Here is a 19,510-nt window from a genome sequence, read left to right as displayed (position 1 = left end):
GGACATGTGAGGCGTCTGTTTCTCAAACTTGACACTCTGATGTACTTATTCTCTTGCTCAGTTGTGCACCGGGGCCTCCCACTCCTCTTTCTATTCTGGTTAGAGCCAGTTTGCGCTGTTCTGTGAAGGGAGTAGTACACAGCGTTGTAAAAGATCTTCAGTTTCTTGGCAATTTCTCGGCAGTGAATAGCCTTCATTTCTTAGAACAAGAATAGACTGACGAGTTTCAGAAGACAGTTCTTTGTTTCTGGCCATTTTGAGCCTGTAATCGAACCCACAAATGCTGATGCTCCAGATATTCAACTAGACGAAAGAAGGCCAGTTTTATTTCTTCTTTAAGCAGGACAACAGTTTTCAGCTGTGCTAACATAATTGCAAAAGGGTTTTCTAATGATCAATTAGCCTTTCAAAATTATAAACTTGGATTAGCTAACACAACGTGCCATTGGAACACAGGAGTGATGGTTGCTGATAATGGGCCTCTGTATGCCTACTTAGATATTCCACAAAAAAATCTGCTGTTTCCAGCAATAGTCATTTACAACATTAACAATGTCTACACTGCATTTCTGATCAATTTGATGTTATTTTAATGAACAATTTTTTTCCTTTTTTTTTCAAAGTGATCTCAAACTTTTGAACGGTAGTGTATATCTACCGGTAATTGTGTGCTTTCAAAATGAACTACGCAAAGGGACTCGCTTGTCCCGCTGCGTCATCCATTATTTCCAAGGTAATGTACAGAACCTCGGTGTTTATCCCTTACCTAATAGGCACTTACTATAATATTTTTATTTATTTAATGAGATGGGAAAATGTTTTTTATTTATTAAGTTGCACATGTGCTCTTTATGACACTATGATAAAATTAGGTCACTTTGTTACACTACTCAAAAGGCACTTACTTGGTCGAACGACCCAGTAAAGCAGGTGTCCAGAGCAGCAAGGACTTCCAATGACAATTTGGAAAAGCCTAAATAGTTTCCACGTGCAGCTCGAAGTCACACACAGCCACTGACAGTCTAATAAATTCCATTCCGACTGACACTCGGAATGCCATGCTGGATGACACGAGGGACTGATGTAGTAAGCCTGCCACGGCTCAAAATACTCCCCAGCACACACATGCATCCCCATCTCACCTTGAACAGTGTAATCCCCGTTTGCAGACTTTGTGTTTGCAGTGCATACTTTGTTTATCACAGTAGCCTAAATAGTACATTCAATTTAAAAGGGCAAATTGCGGTTGCATCATCCATGTTTGGACTTCTGAATTAATCAAATGTACCCATTGATTCTTCAAGTCTATAATTTATAAATGCCTCATGAGCTTAGTTTAACTGTCATACCCCATCAGAACCCAAAATATAAACTTCTTTCATGCCAACGTTTGTAAACAAATTAAATGTAAACAAACACTGTATAGCCTCAAAACATGGTTAAAACTATAATGTTGATATCATGAATGGTCAGTCCTTGTATCCATAACTCTGTCTATGAATTTGAGAGTGGTTACATTTCTCCAGCCCTACCCTCAGATTTTTACCAGAAACAGGGGTATGGATGACGCTTTGTTATTGTTTCAACTGCTGATTGCCGATTTAAATACAGAAAAGAAAATGGCACATTTCTAAAAACATGCTGCATATTTTACAGAAGCTAGATTACCTAATGCTGTAATTAGAAGTGATGGAGAGGCCTACACAAAAAACATCACCTATATTTCAGACATCCCTGATTATACACACTTCTTCAAAGCATTCCTAAAAGTTGTACAACTTTTCCCAATTTGCCATCTGGCCAATAAAATAAAAAAAGTTCCTTTACTTACAAAAGATCGAAGAAAGCGCTTCTGTAGTCTCTTGAAGGTCAGAAGAAAAGAATACACTATATGGAAAGTGAGCTGGAAGACAGGTTGAACGTTGAGCAGTGCTCCGCTGTCATTACCAGAACAGGGCACGCAGCCTGCAAACCAACTGTGGTTTCTTTGTATGCGGTCTGGAGGAAGTTAATTCATGTCAGTGGGAGGCAATCCGCACCGCTGCGACTCATCTACCAGACTAGGCTGCGATGCGTGCAGTGTGTCGCATGTTTAGGATTTTTACAATTTGTGCCTTGCTTTGCCATGCGGCCTCAGAAACGGATGTACACTGAGTATACAAACATTAGGAACATTCGTCCGTCCCCCCGTCCCCCCCCCCACATGTCATGAAAAGAGTAGTTGTTCTTAATGTTTTGTATAGTCAGTGTATAACACTGAAGATGGTGCAAAATGTGTAGCTTTCAACTATGTGTTTATGTGATAGCAACAATAAAAAGTTGATGGTGTTTATAATGCTGTGCAATCATGTTTTTGATGTATTGTATGCCATTGCTATTACTCATTTCATTCATTATACAGTTGTGGGCTATAGCCTGTTGTTATTATTAGTAGGTCTATTATACTTTTTACCAGTGGTGCCTCTGCCTATATGGAGACTACAGCCTCCGCTGTCAGGGTCTCAACTTACTATTGACAGTTAAAAAAGTAGAATACACAAGGTGCACTTTTGAAAATTGGTAGGGCATCAGCAATTTCCAATGACAGTCACTCCAAAAATTGTTGCCAGCTATCTAAACCTTGTAGTAATCATCAAATTACCGCCCTGACATTCAGGGGGCACCCATACATTTTTTTAGTCACTCTAACTCAGAAATCATATGAACATGGTAAAATGTATACAGTTGAAGGAAATTAGCTTTAAAACTGCAAAAGTGTTCCTTTACCTCATGGCAAAATGTGTAGAATTGACCTTTGAAACTGCACATGTTCTTTAACACTGCAAAGAAAATGCTGCTAAGAGAAGGAAGCAATAAAATACCAAATCTCGGGCTAGAGGTGGCACTGCTTTAAAAAATATATATTTTACAATTGATTACCATTATTAAGGCAGCACATGTGGCTAGCAAATAATTAATACAACCTGGCTTGCTAGACTTCATCATAACTTATGCTGCAACACTTTTCAATGGCAATTTTTTTGCATTCAGATCTTTGAAATTGTGTAAATTGTGATGAATTGTGATTATTATTGATACAAAAATGTTGCATTTACAAATACACCAAAATCCAAACTGGGATAAAGACCTTTAAAGGAGAGAAATACCTTTTAAAGGGGAACGGAAACGTTTTGGAAAGTAAAGCTAAGCAAAGAAATGTATTCAATCCACTAATACTAGTGTCCTCAAAGGTGGGGCTGAACTCACTGATTATGCCAGGCTTGTTGGGATGCTCATTTAGAAGTTCTAGCGGCCATGACTGAAGCCAAACGTGAGTTGTCTTGGTGGTGTGGTTTGATGTGGGTGTTTCTTGGATGTGTCACCACCAAGACACACCCATCTGTCAGAACCTTGCCCGCAGCTGTTCCTCCCCACTCAATCACAACAAACAAACCTCCTGCAGGTTGAGTTCAATAATTACTGTACAGGCAGATGTATGGTGAGATGTTGGAGGAAGCTTTGAATCAGTCAGTAGTAGGGTTGCAAAGGGATGGAAACTTTTCGGTAAATTTCCAGAATTTTTCCAGAAATCTTCCATGGGAAGTTAAGCCTGGGAGTTTGGGGAATTTTGCTTAAATTCATCAAAAAAGTTAGCTTATAACAGTGAACCTTTTTTGTGGGATACACATAAGGCAATTCTAGATCTTGTGGCATACAGTTGAAGTCGAAAGTTTACCTACACTTAGGTTGGAGTCATTAAAACTCGTTTTTCAACCACTCCACACATTTCTTGTTAACAAACTATAGTTTTGGCAAGTCAGATCGGACATTTACTTTGTGCATGACACAAGTATTTTTTCCAACAATTGTTTACAGCCAGATTATTTCACTTATAATTCACTGTATCACAATTCCAGTGGGTCAGAAGTTTACATACACTAAGTTGACTGTGCCTTTAAGCAGCTTGGAAAATTCCAGAAAACGATGTCATGGCTTTAGAAGCTTCTGATAGGCTAATTGACATCATTTGAGTCATTTGGAGGTGTACCTGTGGATGTATTTCAAGGCCTACCTTCAAACTCAGTGCCTCTTTGCTTGACATCATAGGAAACTCAAAAGAAAACAGCCAAGACCTCAGAAAAAAATTGTAGACCTCCACAAGTCTGGTTGATCCTTGGGAGCAATTTCCAAATTCCTGAAGGTACCACGTTCATCTAAACAAACAATAGCACGCAAGTATAAACACCGTGGGACCAGCCGTCATAGAGCTCAGGAAGGTGACACATTCTGTCTCCTAGAGATAAATGTACTTTGGTGCAAAAAGTGCAAATCAATCCCAGAACAACAGCAAAGGACCTTATGAAGATGCTGGAGGAAACAGGTACAAAAGTATCTATATTCACAATAAAACGAGTCCTATATCGACATAACCTGAAAGGCCGCTCAGCAAGGAAGAAGCCACTGCTCCAAAACCGCCATAAAATGCCAGACTACAGTTTGCAACTGCACATGGGGACAAAGATCGTACTTTTTGGAGAAATGTCCTCTGGTCTGATGAAACAAAAATATAACTGTTTGGCCATAATGATCGTCGTTATGTTTGGAGGAACAAAGGGGACGCTTGCAAGCCGAAGAACACCATCCCAACCATGAAGCACGGGGGTGGCAGCATCATGTTGTGGGGGTGCTTTGTTGCAGGATGGACTGGTGCACTTCACAAAATAGATGGCATAATGAGGAGGGAAAATTACGTGGATATATTGAAGCAACATCTCAAGACATCAGTCAGGAAGTTGAAGCTTGGTTGCAAATGGGTCTTCCAAATGATCAATGACCCCAAGCATACTTCCAAAGTTGTGGCAAAATGGCTTAAGGACAACAAAGTCAAGGTATTTGAGTGGCCATCACAAAGCCCTGACCTCAATCATATAGAAAATTTGTGGGCAAAACTGAAAAAGCACGTGCGAGCAAGGAGGCCTACAAACCTGACTCAGTTACACCAGCTCTGTCAGGAGGAATGGGCCAAAATTCACCCAACTTATTGTGGGAAGCTTGTGGAAGGCTACCCAAAAAGTTTGACCCAAGTTAAACAATTTAAAGACAATGCTACCAAATACTAATTGACTGTATGTAAACTTCTGACCCACTGGGAATGTGATGAAAGAAATACAAGCTGAAATAAATCATTGTCTCTACTATTATTCTGACATTTCACATTCTTAAAATAAAGTGGTGATCCTAACTGACCTAAGATTTGGATTAAATGTCAGGGATTGTGAAAAACGGAGTTTAAATGTATTTGTCTAAGGTGTATGTAAACTTCCGACTTCAACTGTATCTTGGTTAAACTATCCCCAATTCAATGGAATTGCAACCCTCTGCATGCACAGTGCATTCTTCCATCACATGTGCAGTGCACTCTTCCATCACATGTACAGCTGATTCTCACGTTCTTGCACACTAACGAGATGCTATTGAGCCCACACTACTACAATGTCTGAGCCAAGGACTACATGCTTTCTGGTAAGTTTTGATTACAATACTGGGATGGGGTGAATATATTTTATATAACATACATTACTTTTTGTTAACTAGTAAATAGTAGTCTACAGCAAAGTGTGTTTAAATAATTTCTAACTTGTTATTAACAATATCTGCAAGTTAGTTTTTGCTACCATGTGGGTTTTAGCTTGCTTAAGCCTGCTAACTGAGGAGTGTTAATTTACCTGTTTCCATACATCTTTCATTTTAAAACATTTATCTTACAAAGGAGTTGTTTAATCTAACTGATAACTATTTATATGTACATGGAATTGTATTAGTTTTTTACCGATTTTTTTCTAATCTTTACAGGAAAATGCCACGGGCACTATCTGATGTGTGGAGACATTTCACTGCAGCTAATGTAGAAGGAAAAGCTGTGTACATTTGCAAATACTGTGCCAAAACATATGTTGGACCACAGAAGGTATTTGCACTTGTAACGTTTGCGCTGGGAGTTGGGAAGCAAGTTCAGTGCATCATTTAATAAACAAATGAGCAAACAAGAAACACGAACAATGCACAGACCGGAAACTGAAACAGAAACAATGACGCCTGGGGAAGGAACCAAAGGGAGTGACATATATAGGGCAGGTAATCAAGGAGGTGATGGATTCCAGGTGAGTGTCATAATTCGCTGATGTGCATAACGATGGTGACAGGTGTGCGTCATAACAAGCAGCCTGGTGACCTAGAGGCCGGAGAGGGAGCACACATGACAGTACCTCCTCCCCGACGCACGGCTCCAGCAGCAGGATGCCGACCATGATGACAATCCCAGGGATCAGGAGAGGACACCTCTGCTAAGGCACGGGAACCTGTCGATCCAGCTGAGGCGCAGGAACATGGTGACCTAGAGCGCCGGAGAGAGAGCATACGTGACAGTACCCCCTCCCCGGCGAGTTCAGCTCCAGCCGCAGGACGCCAACCACACGGACGATCCCGGGGATCAGGAGTGGACCGGTCGCCTCCGCTGAGGTGCAGAAATCTGACAAACCGGCAGAGATGTGAGTGCCTGAAGAGCCGGCTGAGACCTCCCCGGTTGCCTCGGGCCGAGGCACGGGAACCTGTTCACCCAGCTGAGGCATGGGAGCCTATCGAGCCAGCTGAGGCATGGGAGCCTATTGAACCCGCTGAGGCATGGGAGCCTGTCGAGCCAGTTGAGGCATGGGAGGCTATCGATCCTGCTGAGGTATGGAAACCCGTTGAGCCAGATGAGCCAGAGGAACCCGTCGAACCCGGCGAGGCATGGGAATCCGACAAACCGGCTGAGGCATCCCAGGTAGCCTCCAAAATTTTAAGATTAAAAAAAAAAAAAACATTCCCTGATGCTTCCATTGGTGAGGTGTCATTCTGTAACGTTAGCGCTGGGAGTCGGGAAGCTAGTTCAGGGAGTGCATAATTTAATAAACAAATTAACAAAACAAGAAACAGTCCAGGTGAGTGTCATAATGCACTGAAGCGCATAACGATGGTGACAGGTGTGCACCATAACGAGCAACCTGGTGACCTAGAGGCCGGAGAGGGAGCACACGTGACAGCACTGGTGACAGACAATGCTGCGAACATGAAGGCTGCTTGGTCTAAAGTGGAGGAGTCCTACCCTCACATCACACCCATTGGCTGTGCTGCTCACGCATTGAATCTGCTTCTCAAGGACATCATGGTACTGAAAACAATGGATACACTCTACAAGAGAGCCAAGGAAATGGTTAGGTAGTTGAAGGGTCATCAAGTTATAGCAGCAATCTAACTCACCAAGCGAAGTGAGAAGAATAAGAGCACCACATTGAAGCTGCCCAGCAACACCCGTTGGGGTGGTGATGTCATCATGTTTGACAGTCTCCTGGAGGGGAAGGAGTCTCTCCAAGAAATGGCCATATCCCAGTCTGCCGATATGGACAGCCCCATCAAGAGGATCCTCCAGGCAGTTGGGGAACTCATCTCCATCATGTTTGTGGACATCCTGCACATGGTTGGCTACAGACGTCCATTTGGCCACTGTCTCCTCTCCGGAGGTTGAGGCTACCCAGTACAAGAAAAAAGTTCTGGGACACTGTAAAGTCCATGGAGAATAAGAACACCTCCTCCCAACTGCCCACTGCACTGAGGATAGGAAACTCTGTCACCACCGATAAGCCCACTATAATTGAGAATTTCAATAAGCATTTTTCTACGGCTGGCCATGCTTTCCACCTAACTACCCCTACTGCATTCAACAGCACTGCACCCCCCACAGCTACTCGCCCAAGCCTCCCCCATTTCTCCTTCTCCCAAATCCATTCAGCTGATGTTCTGAAAGAGCTGCAAAATCTGGACCCTTACAAATCAGCTGGGCTTGACAATCTGGACCCTTTCTTTCTAAAATTATCTGCCGAAATTATTGCAACCCCTATTACTAGCCTGTTCAACCTCTCTTTCGTGTCGTCTGAGATTCCCATAGATTGGAAAGCAGCTGCTGTCATCCCCCTCTTCAAAGGAGGTGACACTCTTGACCCAAATTGCTACAGACCTATATCCATCCTACCCTGCCTTTCTAAGGTCTTCGAAAGCCAAGTCAACAAACAGATTACCGACCATTTCGAATCCCACCGCACCCACTCCGCTTTGCAATCTGGTTTCAGAGCTGGTCATGGGTGCACCTCAGCCACGCTCAAGGTCCTAAACGACATCGTAACCGCCATCGATAAGAAACAATACTGTGCTGCCGTATTCATTGACCTGGCCAAAGCTTTTGACTATGTTGATCACCACATACTCATCGGCAGACTCAGTAGCCTTGGTTTCTCAAACGATTGCGTCGCCTGGTTCACCAACTACTTCTCTGATAGAGTTCAGCGTGTCAAATCAGAGGGCCTGCTGTCCGGACCTCTGGCAGTCTCTATGGGGGTACCACAGGGTTCAATTCTTGGGCCAACTCTTTTCTATGTATACATCAATGATGTCGCTCTTGCTGCTGGTGAATCTCTGATCCACCTCTACGCGGACGACACCATTCTGTATACTTCTGGCCCCTCTTTGGACACTGTGTTAACAACCCTCCAGACGAGCTTCAATGCCATACAACTCTCCTTCCGTGGTCTCCAACTGCTCCTAAATACAAGTAAAACTAAATGCATGCTCTTCAACCGATCGCTGCCTGCACCTGCCCGCCTGTCCAGCATCACTTCTCTGGACGGTTCTGACTTAGAATATGTGGACAACTACAAATACCTAGGTGTCTGGTTAGACTGTAAACTCTCCTTCCAGACTCACATCAATCATCTCCAATCCAAAGTTATATCTAGAATTGGCTTCCTATTTCGCAACAAAGCATCCTTCACTCATGCTGCCAAACATACCCTCGTAAAACTGACCATCCTACCAATCCTCGACTTCGGTGATGTCATTTACAAAATAGCCTCCAATACCCTACTCAACAAGCTGGATGCAGTCTATCACAGTGCCATCAGTTTTGTCACCAAAGCCCCATATACTACCCACCACTGCGACCTGTACGCTCTCGTTGGCTGGCCTTCGCTTCATAATCGTCGCCAAACACATTGGCTCCAGGTCATCTACAAGAAAGTCCCCCCCTTATCTCCGCTCACTGGTCACCATAGCAGCACCCACCTGTAGCACGCGCTCCAGCAGGTATATCTCTCTGGTCACCCCTAAAGCCAACTCCTCCTTTGGTCGTCTCTCCTTCCAGTTCTCTGCTGCCAATGACTGGAACGAACTACAAAAATCTCTGAAACTGGAAACACTTATCTCCCTCACTAGCTTTAAGCACCAGCTATCAGAGCAGCTCCCAGATCACTGCACCTGTACATAGCCCATCTATAATTTAGCCCAAACTACTACCTCTTCCCCTACGGTATTTATTTATTATTTTGCTCCTTTGCACCATATTATTTATATTTTAACTTTGAACTTTCTTCAAATTATAAATCTACCATTCCAGTGTTTTACTTGCTATACTTTATTTACTTTGCCACCATGGCCTTTTTTGCCTTTACCTCCCTTATCTCACATCATTTGCTCACATTGTATATAGTCTTATTTTTGTCTACTGTATCATTGATTGTATGTTGTTTTACTCCATGTGTAACTCTGTGTTTTTGTATGTTGTCGAACTGCTTTGCTTTATCTTGGCCAGGTCGCAATTGTAAATGAGAACTTGTTCTCAACTTGCCTACCTGGTTAAATAAAGGTGAAATAAATAAAGAAATAAACAAGTGGTTCATTATACTCCTCCTCCAGGGTCCAACTTGCTTGCAGGTCCTTGATTTAGCCAGGGCATCTATTTTATTTCAATCCCCTAATAAGATGACATGACATTAGGAAAATGTACAAATAACGTATTGTACAAAACACTGGAGAATATCAAAACAATTACTCAAATGTGAAGACCACATTACCAACTAACTACACACCTTTAGCAACGTGCCATGTATCGTAGAGACCTACACTGAACAAAAAATATAAACACAAAATATAAAGTGTTGGTCCCATGTTTCATGAGCTGAAATTAAAGATCCCAGAAATGTTCCATACACACAAAAGCTTATTTCTCTCCAATTTTGGGTGCAAATTTGGTTACATCCCTGTTAGTGAACATTTCTCCTTTGCCAAGATTATCCATCCACCTGACAGGTGTGCCATATCAAAAAGCTGATTAAACAGCATGATCCTTACATAGGTGCACCTTGTGCTGGGGACAATAAAAGGCCACTCCAAAATGTGAAGTTTTGTCACACAACACAATGCCACAGATGTCTCAAGTTTTGAGGGAGCGTGCAATTTGCATGCTGACTGCAGGAATGTCTACCAGAGCTGTTGCCAGAGAATTGAATGTTCATTTCTCTACCATAAGATGCCTCAAACTTGTTTTTAGAGAATTTCGCAGTATGTCCAAACGGCCTCACAACCGCAGACCATGTGTATCCACGCCAGCCCCTCCGCATCCAGTTTCTTCACCTGCGGGATCATCTGAGACCAGCGACTCAGACAGCTGATGGAACTGTGGGTTTGCACAACCGAATAATTTCTGCACAAACTGTCAGAAACCGTTTCATCTGCATGCTCATCGTCCTCAACAGGGTCTTCACCTGCAGTTCAGTGTCGTAACCGACTTCACTGGGCAAATGTTCACGTTCAACATAGATGAGGATTTAAATAATTTCTTTCAATTGACTGATTTCCTTATGAACTGTAACTCAGTAAAATCTTTTAAATTGGTGAATGTTGCATTTATATAAAAAAAAATTGTGGGGGGGGGGGGTTGCTGAGGAGAAAATCTAATTTAAAAGAAATCTTGCACAATTGGCCGGGCGTCGTCTGGGTTTGGCAAGGGTAGGCTGTCATTGTAAATAAGAATTTGGTCTTAACTGACTTTAAATAAAGGTTAAATAAAAAATAAAAATGATTGGCTGGATCAATCAAAATCTTTGAAATTGTTGCATGTCGAGTTTATATTTTTGTTCAGTATAGAATGTCAGGCATCTCTTCCCTCAGGAACTTTTGGATGGACAGGTTACGATCTCTAACGATGCTGTGAATCTTAACACCCGCCTCCTCCAAGGCAGAGGAGGCTTGTGCAACATCCACAGTGACGATGAATCTCGAAAAACTGCAAAGGTGCTTTGGTGCTCACTGGCCTGTAAAAGGCTGCATTCAGCAGATGCTTAAATTACAGACACGCGCCACCATGCCCAACAAATATTGGAATGTCGATTAGATATCCAAGAACTTTTGGATTGACCCTGCAATGAGCTGGATTAAGTAGAACCATTTTCCTTGAACGTTTGCTGTGTCCTGGGCCAATTGCAAGGGAGTTATTTCGATTGGATCTTAAAAAAAGCAAAACAGGAGGGTGGAGCTCCTCCATGAAAACACATTGAAATGTCTTGACGGGGATTGGAACCGATGACGTAAACAAGACATTGTGTCTGGTAGACTTGGTATTTAGCCACTTTACCAACATGGAAATTACATAATATTGAGAAAGGTGTTTTAAGTTTTGTATTAAGTACGTAATTGATATCTGAGAAGAATATCAAGTCTGGGCAAGTTTATTGGAGGAAGGGACTGTGAATTTCAGAAAAAAAACTGAAAGCATAATGAAGGCTTTGGTGCTCACTGGCCTGTAAAAAGCTGCATTCCGCTGTCTTGCACAGGTAACACTGCAGGTTCTATTCACAGGGGCTGTCCCCACACCTACCAACACAGGGGATTTAACCTGCTCTGTTACCAGCCTGGGTTGGTTCACCCCTCCTTACCAGCCTGGGTTGGTTCACCCCTCCTTCACCCCAACCTGGTGACCTCCAGCTCCCTGGAACTCACCATGGTGATGTTGGCTGTGTGAAGGACCCCTATTCAACATAGTGGACTGCAGCACCAAACCCCCAAGTTCAAGCAGTCCTTCAGTCTAAGTTTCCCAGACACTTGAATTACAGACATGCACCACCATGCACGACAAAGGTTCGCTGTATCGATTAGATGTCCAATTACTTTTGGATTGACCCTGCAATGAGCTGGAGTAAGTTGAACCATTGTCCTTGAACGTTTGCTGTGTCTTCGGCTAATTGTATTTTGCATTTGTATTTATTATGGATCCCCATTCACGACACACTGTGTGCCCTCAGGCCCCTACCACATACAGTGGCTTGCGAAAGTATTTACCCCCCTTGGCATTTTTCCTATTTTGTTGCCTTACAACCTGGAATTAAAATAGATTTTTTGGGGGGGTTTATAATTTCATTTACACAACATGCCTACCACTTTGAAGATGCAAAATATTTTTTATTATGAAACAAACAAGAAATAAGACAAAAAAAACAGAAAACTTGAGCGTGCATAACTATTCACCCCCCCAAAGTCAAGACTTTGTAGAGCCACCTTTTGCAGTAATTACAACTGCAAGTCTCTTGGGGTATGTCTCTATAAGCTTGGCACATCTAGCCACTAGGATTTTTGCCCATTCTTCAAGAAAAAACTTCTCCAGCTCCTTCAAGTTGGATGGGTTCCACCTGTGTACAGCAATCTTTATGTCATACCACAGATTCTCAATTGGATTGAGGTCTGGGCTTTGACTAGGCCATTCCAAGACATTTAAATGTTTCCCCTTCAACCACTCGAGTGTTGCTTTAGCAGTATGCTTAGGGTCATTGTCCTGCTGGATGGTGAACCTCCGTCCCACTCCCAAATCTCTGGAAGACTGAAACAGGTTTCCCTCAAGAATTTCCCTGTATTTAGCACAACCCATCATTCCTTCAATTCTGACCAGTTTCCCAGTCCCTGCCGATGAAAAACATCCCCACAGCATGATGCTGCCACCACCATGCTTGACTGTGGGGTTGGTTTCTCGGGGTGATGAGAGGTGTTGGGTCTGTGCCAGACATAGCGTTTTCCTTGATGTCCAAAAAGCTCAATTTTAGTCTCATCTGACCAGAGTACCTTCTTCCATATGTTTGGGAGTCTCCCACATGCATTTTGGCGAACACCTGTTCTGAAAGGCTCTGGTGTATATAGGTATATCGGTATACAGGTGTATATATACTGAGATCATGTGACAGATCATGTGACACTTAGATTGCACACAGGTGAACTTTATTTAACTAATTATGTGACTTCTGAAGGTAATTGGTTGCACCAGGTCTTATTTAGGGGCTTCATAGCATAGGGGGTGAATACATATGCATGCACCAGTTTTCCTTTTTAATTTTTTTTGAATTTTTATAAACAAGTAATTTTTTTCATTTCACCACCAATTTTGACTATTTTGTGTATGTCCATTACATGAAAACAAATAAAAATACATTGAAATTACAGGTTGTAATGTAACAAAATAGGAAAAACGCCAAGGGGGGTGAATACTTTCGCAAGACACCGTATCTACAGTACAAAATCCATGTGTAAGTTTGTGTATAGTGCGCATGTTATCGTGTGTGTGTGTATGCATGTGTCTGTGCCTATGTTTGTGTTGCTTCACAGTCCCCGCTGTTCCATATGGTGTATTTTTATCTGTTATTTAATTTCACTGCTTGCATCAGTTACTTGATGTGGAATAGAGTTCCATGTAGTCATGGCTCTATGTAGTGCTGTGCGCCTCCCATAGTCTGTTCTGGACTTGGGACTGTGAGAGACGTCTTGTGGCATGTCTTGTGGGGTATGTATGTCCGAGCTGTGCACCAGCAGTTCAAACAGATAGCTCGGTGCATTCAACATATCAATACCGCTCATAAAAACAAGTAGTGATGAAGTCAATCTCTCCTCCACTTTGAGCCAGGAGAGATTGACATGCATATTATTAATATTAGCTCTCCGTTTACTTCCAAGGGCCAGCCATGCTGCCCTGTTCTGAGCCAATTGCAATTTTCCTAAGTCCTTTTTTGTGGCACCTGACCACACGACTGAACAGTAGTCCAGGTGTGACAAAACCAGGGCCTGTAGGACCTGCCTTGTTGATAGTGGCTGGTTGAGAGGCAGAGCTGAACTGTTTCCTGTTTCCGGTCACAACTTGCAGACTTGTTTACGCTGCTGTGCGTTTTGTTGCCGATCTTACTTTGCTACCTGGCGGTTTTTTACTTTTTCATTACTGTATATTTTTACTTTTTCCCTCACTCAACTTTTTTCATTCATATTTTTACTTTTTCCCTCACTCAACTTTTTTCATTCAACTTTTTCACCCCGGAGGTTTTATCTGGACATGGTTCGTCAGGACTTCAAACAGCCGAAGCTAAGTAACATTAACATGATGCCTTCTAATTGCAGTCGTTGTACTTATAATATACAGGAGAACGATCGCCTTACGGCAAGGATAGCTGTGCTGCAAGCCCAGCTTCAGACGCAATCGTTAGGCAAGGGTAATTTCAGTGTAGGAAAGGATGAAACAGCGTCTGTGCCACCAGTAAGTACAGATAGTAACGTCAGTATAAACCCCCTCGCACCGTCCCCGCAGCCGGACAACTTTCTCATGGCTTCTGGAGGGAAACGCTGTAGGAATGCTCAACCGGTGTCGCTTATTCAGCCGACAGAAACTTTCAACCGGTTCTCCCCATTAAGCGAGTCGGAGTCGGAGGCCGAGACTTCTCTGGTCTCTACTCCTCCCGTTGTGGGGTCTGAGACGCCGACGGCTCCCACCATTAGCTCTGACAAATTGAAAACCCTAGTCATTGGCGACTCCATTACCCGCAGTATTAGACTTAAAACTAATCATCCAGCGATCATACACTGTTTACCAGGGGGCAGGGCTACCGACGTTAAGGCTAATCTAAAGACGGTGCTGGCTAAAGCTAAAACTGGCGAGTGTAGAGAGTATAGAGATATTGTTATCCACGTCGGCACCAACGATGTTAGGATGAAACAGTCAGAGGTCACCAAGCGCAACATAGCTTCAGCGTGTAAATCAGCTAGAAAGATGTGTCGGCATCGATTAATTGTCTCTGGCCCCCTCCCAGTTAGGGGGAGTGATGAGCTCTACAGCAGAGTCTCACAACTCAATCGCTGGTTGAAAACTGTTTTCAGCCCCTCCCAAAAGATAGAATTTGTAGATAATTGACCCTCTTTCTGGGACTCACACACAAACAGGACCAAGCCTGGCCTGTTGAGGAGTGACGGACTCCATCCTAGCTGGAGGGGTGCTCTCATCTTATCTACGAACATAGACAGGGCTCTAACTCCTCTAGCTCCACAATGAAATAGGGTGCAGGCCAGGCAGCAGGCTGTTAGCCAGCCTGCCAGCTTAGTGGAGTCTGCCACTAGCACAGTCAGCGTAGTCAGCTCAGCTTTCCCCATTGAGACCGTGTCTGTGCCTCGATCTAGGTTGGGCAAAATTAAAAATGGCGGTGTTCGCTTTAGCAATCTCACTAGTATAAAGACCTCCTCCATTCCTGCCATTATTGAAAGAGATTGTGATACCTCACATCTCAAAATTGGGTTACTTAATGTTAGATCCCTCACTTCCAAGGCAGTTATAGTCAAATAACTAATCACTGATAATAATCTTGATGTGATTGGCCTGACTGAAACATGGCTTAAGCCTGATGAATTTACTGTGTTAAATGAGGCCTCACCCCCTGGTTACACTAGTGACCATACCCCCCGTGCATCCGGCAAAGGCGGAGGTGTTGCTAACATTTACGATAGCAAATTTCAATTTACAAAAAAAAAACAATGACGTTTTCGTCTTTTGAGCTTCTAGTCATGAAATCTATGCAGCCTACTCACTCACTTTTTATAGCTACTGTTTACAGGCCTCCTGGGCCATATGCAGTGTTCCTCACTGAGTTCCCTGAATTCCTATCGGATCTTGTAGTCATCGCAGATAATATTCTAATTTTTGGTGACTTTAACATTCACATGGAAAAGTCCACAGACCCACTCCAAAAGGCTTTCGGAGCCATCATCGACTCAGTGGGTTTTGTCCAACATGTCTCTGGACCTACTCACTGCCACAGTCATACTCTGGACCTAGTTTTGTCCCATGGAATAAATGTTGTGGATCTTAATGTTTTTCCTCATAATCCTGGACTATCGGACCACCATTTTATTACGTTTGCAATTGCAACAAATAATCTGCTCAGACCCCAACCAAGGAGCATTAAAAGTCGTGCTATAAATTCTCAGACAACCCAAAGATTCCTTGATGCCCTTCCAGACTGCCTCTGCCTACCCAAGGACGTCAGAAGACAAAAATCAGTTAACCACCTAACCGAGGAACTCAATTTAACCTTGCGCAATACCCTAGATGCAGTTGCACCCCTAAAAACTAAAAACATCTGTCATAAGAAACTAGCTCCCTGGTATACAGAAAATACACGAGCTCTGAAGCAAGCTTCCAGAAAATTGGAACGGAAATGGCGCCACACCAAACTGGAAGTCTTCCGACTAGCTTGGAAAGACAGTACCGTGCAGTATCGAAGAGCCCTCACTGCTGCTCGATCATCCTATTTTTCCAACTTAATTGAGGAAAATAAGAACAATCCGAAATTTATTTTTGATACTGTCGCAAAGCTAACTAAAAAGCAGCCTTCGCAAATGGAGGATGGCTTTCACTTCAGCAGTAATAAATTTATGAACTTCTTTGAGGAAAAGATCATGATCATTAGAAAGCAAATTACAGACTCCTCTTTAAATCTGGGTATTCCTCCAAAGCTCCATTGTCCTGAGTCTACACAACTCTGCCAGGACCTAGGATCAAGGGAGATACTAAAGTGTTTTAGTACTATATCTCTTGACACAATGATGAAAATAATCATGGCCTCCAAACCCTCAAGCTGCATACTGGACCCTATTCCAACTAAACTACTGAAAAAGCTGCTTCCTGTGCTTGGCCCTCCTATGTTGAACATAATAAACAGCTCTCTATCCACCGGATGTGTACCAAGCTCACTAAAAGTGGCAGTAATAAAGCCTCTCCTGAAAAAGCCGAATCTTGATCCAGAAATTATAAAAAACTATCGGCCTATATCGAATCTTCCATTCCTCTCAAAAAATTTTGAAAAAGCTGTTGCACAGCAACTCACTGCCTTCCTGAAGACAAACAATGTATACGAAACGCTTCAGTCTGGTTTTAGACCCCATCATAGCACTGAGACTGCACTTGTGAAGGTGGTAAATGACCTTTTAATGACGTCAGACCGAGGCTCTGCATCTGTCCTCGTGCTCCTAGATCTTAGTGCCGCTTTTGATACCATCGATCACCACATTCTTTTGGAGAGATTGGAAACCCAAATTGGTCTACATGGACAAGTTCTGGCCTGGTTTAGATCTTATCTGTCGGAAAGATATCAGTTTGTCTCTGTGAATGGTTTGTCCTCTGACAAATCAATTGTAAATTTCGGTGTTCCTCAAGGTTCCGTTTTAGGACCACTATTGTTTTCACTATATATTTTACCTCTTGGGGATGTCATTCGAAAACATAATGTTAAATTTCACTGCTATGCGGACGACACACAGCTGTACATTTCAATGAAACATGGTGAAGCCCCAAAATTGCCCTCGCTAGAAGCCTGTGTTTCAGACATAAAGAAGTGGATGGCTGCAAACTTTCTACTTTTAAACTCGGACAAAACAGAGATGCTTGTTCTAGGTCCCAAGAAACAAAGAGATCTTCTGTTGAATCTGACAATTAATCTGGATGGTTGTACAGTCGTCTCAAATAAAACTGTGAAGGACCTCGGCGTTACTCTGGACCCTGATCTCTCTTTTGAAGAACATATCAAGACTGTTTCAAGGACAGCTTTTTTCCATCTACGTAACATTGCAAAAATCAGAAACTTTCTGTCCAAAAATGACGCAGAAAAATTAATCCATGCTTTTGTTACTTCTAGGCTGGACCACTGCAATGCTCTACTTTCCGGCTACCCGGATAAAGCACTAAATAAACTTCAGTTAGTGCTAAATACGGCTGCTAGAATCCTGACTAGAACCAAAAAATTGGATCATATTACTCCAGTGCTAGCCACCCTACACTGGCTTCCTGTTAAGGCAAGGGCTGATTTCAAGGTTTTACTGCTAACCTACAAAGCATTACATGGGCTTGCTCCTACCTATCTTTCCGATTTGGTCCTGCCGTACATACCTACACGTACGCTACGGTCACAAGACGCAGGCCTCCTAATTGTCCCTAGAATTTCTAAGCAAACGGCTGGAGGTAGGGCTTTCTCCTATAGAGCTCCATTTTTATGGAATGGTCTGCCTACCAATGTGAGAGACGCAGACTCAGTCTCAACCTTTAAGTCTTTACTGAAGACTTATCTCTTCAGTAGGTCCTATGATTAAGTATAGTCTGGCCCAGGAATGTGAAGGTGAACGGAAAGGCTGGAGCAACGAACCGCCCTTGCTGTCTCTGCCTTGCCGGTTCCCCTCTTTCCACTGGGATTCTCTGCCTCTAACCCTTTTACAGGGGCTGAGTCACTGGCTTACTGGTGTTCTTCCATGCCGTCCATGGGAGGGGTGTGTCACTTGAGTGGGTTGAGTCACTGACGTGGTCTTCCTGTCTGGGTTGGCGCCCCCCCTTGGGTTGTGCCATGGCGGAGATCGTTGTGGGCTATACTCGGCCTTGTCTTAGGACGGTAAGTTGGTGGTTGGAGACATCCCTCTAGTGGTGTGGGGGCTGTGCTTTGGCAAAGGGGGTGGGGTTATATCCTGCCTGTTTGGCCCTGTCCGGGGGTATCATCGGATGGGGCCACAGTGTCTTCTGATCCCTCCTGTCTCAGCCTCCAGTATTTATGCTGCAGTATGTGTCGGGGGGCTAGGGTCAGTCTGTTACATCTGGAGTATTTCTCTTGTCTTATCCGGTGTCCTGTGTGAATTTAAATATGCTCTCTCTAATTCTCTCTTTCTGTCTTTCTCTCGGAGGACCTGAGCCCTAGGACCATGCCTCAGGACTACCTGGTATGATGACTCCTTGCTGTCCCCAGTCCACCTGGCCGTGCTGCTGCTCCAGTTTCAACTGTTCTGCCTGCGGCTATGGAACCCTGACCTGTTCACCGGACGTGCTTGTTGCACCCTCGACAACTACTATGATTATTATTATTTGACCATGCTGGTCATTTATGAACATTTTAACATTTTAACATCTTGACCATGTTCTGTTATAATATCCACCCTGCACAGCCAGAAGAGGACTGGCCACCCCTCATAGCCTGGTTCCTCTCTAGGTTTCTTCCTAGGTTTTTGGCCTTTCTAGGGAGTTTTTCCTAGGGAGTTTTTCCTAGCCACCGTGCTTCTTTCACATGCTTTGCTTGCTGTTTGGGGTTTTAGGCTGGGTTTCTGTACAGCACTTTGAGATATCAGCTGATGTACGAAGGGCTATATAAAAATAAATTTGATTGATTTGATTGATTGATTTGATAGTGCTGTTAAGAAGGTAGACCAGTGCTATATATATATAGCTGCTGTTGTATCAATATGTTTTGACCATGACAGTTTACAATCCAGGGTTACTCCAAGCAGTTTGGTCACCTCAACTTGCTCAATTTCCATGTTATTTATTACAAGATTT

At 43.2% G+C, this 19,510-nt stretch overlaps 1 protein-coding gene across 8 annotated transcripts in view; it reads right to left on the bottom strand.

Moving 5' to 3' along the window:
• Nucleotides 1-1,996, bottom strand: part of syne2a (spectrin repeat containing, nuclear envelope 2a) — a 250,928-nt gene extending 248,932 nt beyond the window's left edge. For 6 of the 8 annotated variants that reach the window (XM_014145104.2, XM_014145107.2, XM_014145108.2 and 3 more), the window contains exon 1: nt 1,832-1,995. The gene's annotated coding sequence lies outside the window, so the exon portion shown is untranslated. Of the gene's footprint in view, nt 1-1,831 lie in introns of all 8 variants that reach the window. The other 2 variants (XM_014145109.2, XM_014145105.2) reach the window with 1 other exon arrangement.
• Between the last annotated feature and the right edge of the window lie 17,514 nt (nt 1,997-19,510).

This window comes from Salmo salar, chromosome ssa15 (assembly GCF_905237065.1).
Source record: "Salmo salar chromosome ssa15, Ssal_v3.1, whole genome shotgun sequence".
In the NCBI taxonomy this organism is placed as follows: Eukaryota; Metazoa; Chordata; class Actinopteri; order Salmoniformes; family Salmonidae; genus Salmo; species Salmo salar.
Note: the sequence above shows the minus strand (reverse complement) of the source record. Positions and strands in the feature narration are given on the sequence as shown.